General features: G+C 48.4%; 1 long non-coding RNA gene across 1 annotated transcript in view; it reads right to left on the bottom strand.

Annotated features, from left to right (window-relative positions):
• Positions 1-308: 308 nt before the first annotated feature.
• LOC105506067 overlaps positions 309-4,095 on the bottom strand; it is a 6,114-nt gene continuing 2,327 nt past the window's right edge. Inside the window, exon 2 of the long non-coding RNA XR_001000863.1 lies at positions 309-620. This is a non-coding gene — a long non-coding RNA (uncharacterized LOC105506067). The remainder of the gene's footprint in view (positions 621-4,095) is intronic.

Genomic DNA, 4,095 nt, shown 5'->3' with positions numbered 1-4,095 from the left:
GGCACTGTTGACACTGTGGGTATAAACGTGTGGCCAGCAGCAGAATGGAGACTCAGAGTCTTGAGAAAGAAAGTGGTGACTTCCCCCTCTTCCTTCCTTCTTTCCTCTACAGAGTCTGCCATCTGGGGGCAGAGATATGGGCAAGCCCTCATTATAATACTAGCAGTGAAGAGCTGGGCATGACAGGTGGAAACCCCATTGGCTCTAGAACTCAGGGCATGGAATTTGGTATGGTGGCAGGCAGGGGTCCAGAGGTGGTATTTGTTATCTATCTCTGTGTAATGAAGTAGCTTAAGGTATAGCAGCTTAAGAGAAGAAATCTTTATTATCTCACAATTTCTTTGGGTCATAAATACGGGTGTGGCTTAGCTGGGTGCTTTCTGGCTGAAGGTGTTTCATGAGGTTACAGTCATGCCACCAGCTGAGGCTGCCATCTCATTTGAAGGCTCAACACTGGGTGACTGAAGTCCAAGCTGCCTCACGTGGTCACCAGCAGGATTCAGTTCTTCGAAGGATGTCATTTAGAAGCTTCCCTCTGTCCCTCCTTACAGGTCCTTCTCACAGGGCACTTCGTGACATGGCAGCTGACTTTCTGGAGACCATCCAAGTGAGAAAGAGCCCTTAGAAAGAAGTGACAGTCTTTATATAACCTAATCTCAGAAGTGATGTCTCATCCCTTCTGCAAGGTTCTATTATTCAAAATTGCATCAGTAAATCCAGCTCACTCAAGGGAAAGGGATTCCTAGGAGGTAGGGGTCACTGTGGGCCATTCTAGAGGCTGCATGTCACAGCATCCAAGCTGAGCCCTACAGAGTGACAGGAGTTCATCAGGCAGGGAGGCAGGAGGGAGCTGAGGGACGGCAGGTGCAGTGAACCATGGCTGTAACTCAGTATGGCTGCACAGAGAGCGCTGCCTGAGGGTGAGGGGTGCCGTGGAGAGGCCAGCAGGGCCCAGAACTTGTACCATCTTTTAACCCGAGTTTGCAAGGGTGGACTTTATCCTGCAAGCGTGAAGAGCCTAAAGCTGGAGGCTAGTTAAGATTTGGCTTTAAAAAGATTACACTCCTGGCCTAGCTCGGTGGCTTATGTCTGTGATTCCAGCACTTTGGGAGGCTGAGGTAGGTGGGTCACCTGAGGTCAGGAGTTCGGGACCAGCCTGGCCAACATGTTGAAACCCTGGCTCTACTAAAAATACAAAAAAATTATCTGGGCAAGGTGGTGGGTGCTTGTAATCCCAGCTATAAGGGAGGCTGAGGCAGGAGAATCGCTTGAACCTGGGAGGTGGAGGAGGTTGCAGGGAGCCGAGATGGCGCGGCTGCACTCCAGCCTGGGTGACAGAGCGAGACTGTATCTGAAAGAAATGAGGCCGGGCGCGGTGGCTCAAGCCTGTAATCCCAGCACTTTGGGAGGCCGAGACAGGTGGATCACGAGGTCAGGAGATCAAGACCATCCTGGCGAACATGGTGAAACCCCATCTCTACTAATAAATACAAAAAACTAGCCGGGCGAGGTGGCGGGCGCCTATAGTCCCAGCTGTTCGGGAGGCTGAGGCAGGAGAATGGCGTGAACCCAGGAGGCGGAGCTTGCAGTGAGCTGAGATCTGGCCACTGCACTCCAGCCTGGGCAACAGAGCAAGACTCCGTCTCAAAAAAAAAAAAAAAGAAAGAAAGAAATGAAAGGAAAGGAGAAGAAAGGAAAAAAAAAAAAGAAATGAAAACAAGGAAGGTTACCACTGCTGTGGGAGAATGGATTGAAGGGAGTAAAAGAGCAGAGGGAGGCCAACTGGCGGGGTGAGGCGGATGCGGGGATTGTACTGAGGAGCTGGAGAGGCCGAATGGCTGGCGGCAGCGCTTCTGCAGAGCTGGCGTCACTGGGTGTAGGAACTGACTGCTATGTCTGTCTTCCTCCTCGGGAACATAAGCTCAACGAGGACAGGGATACTTATTTGTAGTCTCTGGTATCCCCAGTGTTTAGGACAGTGGCGCTAGATGGATGACTAGGACACCCCCAGGTTTCTGGCTTGAGTAACTGGGCGGAGCTATTCTCTAAGCTGTGAGGCACAGAGGGCAAACATGGATAGGAACTTAATATTTGAGAAATACTGAGTTTGAGGTGCTTTGTAGGCCATCCGAGAATAAATGCTTAGTGGGCAGTTGACATGAGGGGATCTGGAAAGCCTCTCAAAGAAATGGTGAGAGATGGAGACTTGAGAATCCAAGCACCTAGACACCAATGATGGGAGTAGTTAACATGGCCCTAGAACCCTTCCCCAGAGTTTCTAGGACACCTTATGCAGCAATGTTGCTTGCTTTGAAAGACAGTAAAGGAAGAAAGTCTTGCCAGTTGTCATTCACAAAAGAAAGTCGAAAATATGTTGCCAGAGAGGAGAGGAGAAAGCCAGGAATCACAGGAAGCCAGAAGAGAGTTTCAGGTACTGTGAGAACAGCACAGTAGGTTAGGTAAGGACTGAAAGGAGGCCAGTGAGTGGAAGCCCACTGTGGGTGGGGAGGAAGGAGAAAAGGAATGTTTTCCAGAAATGCAAAGCATGACTTAATATTTCTTTTCTTTTATTTTTTTTGAGACAGAGTCTTGCTCTGTTGTCCAGGCTGGAGTGCAGTGGCGTGATCTCTGCTCACTGCAACCTCTGCCTCCCAGGTTCAAGTGATTCTCCTGCCTCAGCCTCCAGAGTATCTGGGATTATAGGCACCCACCAACACGCCTGGCTAATTTTTGTATTTTTAGTAGAGACAGGGTTTCACCATATTAGCCAGGCTGGTCTCGATCTCCTGACCTTGTGATCCGCCCTTCTCAACCTCCCAAAGTGCTGGGATTACAGGCGTGAGCCACCAAACTTGGCCTATTTTATATTATACTTATTTCATTTTATTTCTCGCTCTGTTATTTAGGCCGAAGTGCAGTGGTACAAGCATGGCTCACTACAGCCTCCACCTCCTGATTCTCAAGCAATCCTCCCACCCCAGCCTCCCAGAGTGCTGGGATTACAGATGTGAGCCACCTCACCTGGCCTCCATTACTTAAAAATTGTTTAAATTAAAGGCTGGGCGCAGTGGCTCACACCTATAATCCCAGCACTTTGGGAGGCCGAGGCAGGAGGATCATCTGTGGTCAGGAGTTTGAGAGTAGCCTGGCCAGCATGGTGAAACCCTGTCTCTACTAAAAATACAAAAATTAGCTGGGCATGGTGGTGGGTGCCTGGTAATCCCAGCTACTTGGGAGGCTGAGGCTGGAGAATCCCTTGAACCCAGGAGGCAGAGGTTGCAATGAGCAGAGATCATGCCATTGCACTCCAGCCTGGGCAACCGAGTGAAATTCTGCCTCAAAAAAAAAAAAAAAAAAAAAGATTAAAATGAAAACTGTCACTTCTGAACACCATTAAAAAACAAAGTGCCTGCTTCGGCAGTACATATACTAAAATTGGAACATTGGAACCATAACAGAGAAGATTAGCATGGCTCCTGCAAAAGATGACAGGCAAATTCATCAAGCATTCCTATTATTATTTTTTTTTTTTTTTTGAGACAGTGTTTCACTGCTATCACCACAGCTGGAGTACAGTGGCGTGATCTCAGCTCACTGCAACCTCCACCCTCCAGGTTCAATGGATTCTTCTGCTTCAGCCTCTGGAGTAGCTGGGACTATAGGCATGCACCACTGTGCTCGGCTAATTTTTGTATTTTTGGTAGAGACGGGGTTTCACTATATTACCCAGGCTGGTTTCGAACTCCTGAGCTCAAGTGATCCACCCGCCTCAGTCTCCTAAAGTGCTGGGATTACAGGTATGAGCCACTGTGCCCAGCCTTATATTTTTTATATTCATTTTGAGAAAAAAAAAAAATACAAAATATAGATAAGCATTTAGATCACAAGTTCCTCAAACTGGTCTTTGTCGCAGCAATTTAGGAATCACCTAGGTGGTTTTTAAAAATACATGTTCTGCTGGGCATGGTGGCTCATGCCTGTAATCCCAGCACTTTGGGAGTCCGAGGCGGGTGGATCATGAGGTCAGGAGATCGAGACCATCCTGGCTAACACGGTGAAACCCTGTCTCTACTAAAAATACAAAAAAATTAGCCG

Source organism: Colobus angolensis, unplaced genomic scaffold (assembly GCF_000951035.1).
Source record: "Colobus angolensis palliatus isolate OR3802 unplaced genomic scaffold, Cang.pa_1.0 Scaffold131, whole genome shotgun sequence".
NCBI lineage: Eukaryota > Metazoa > Chordata > Mammalia > Primates > Cercopithecidae > Colobus > Colobus angolensis.
This window is presented reverse-complemented; position numbering and strand designations above follow the sequence as displayed.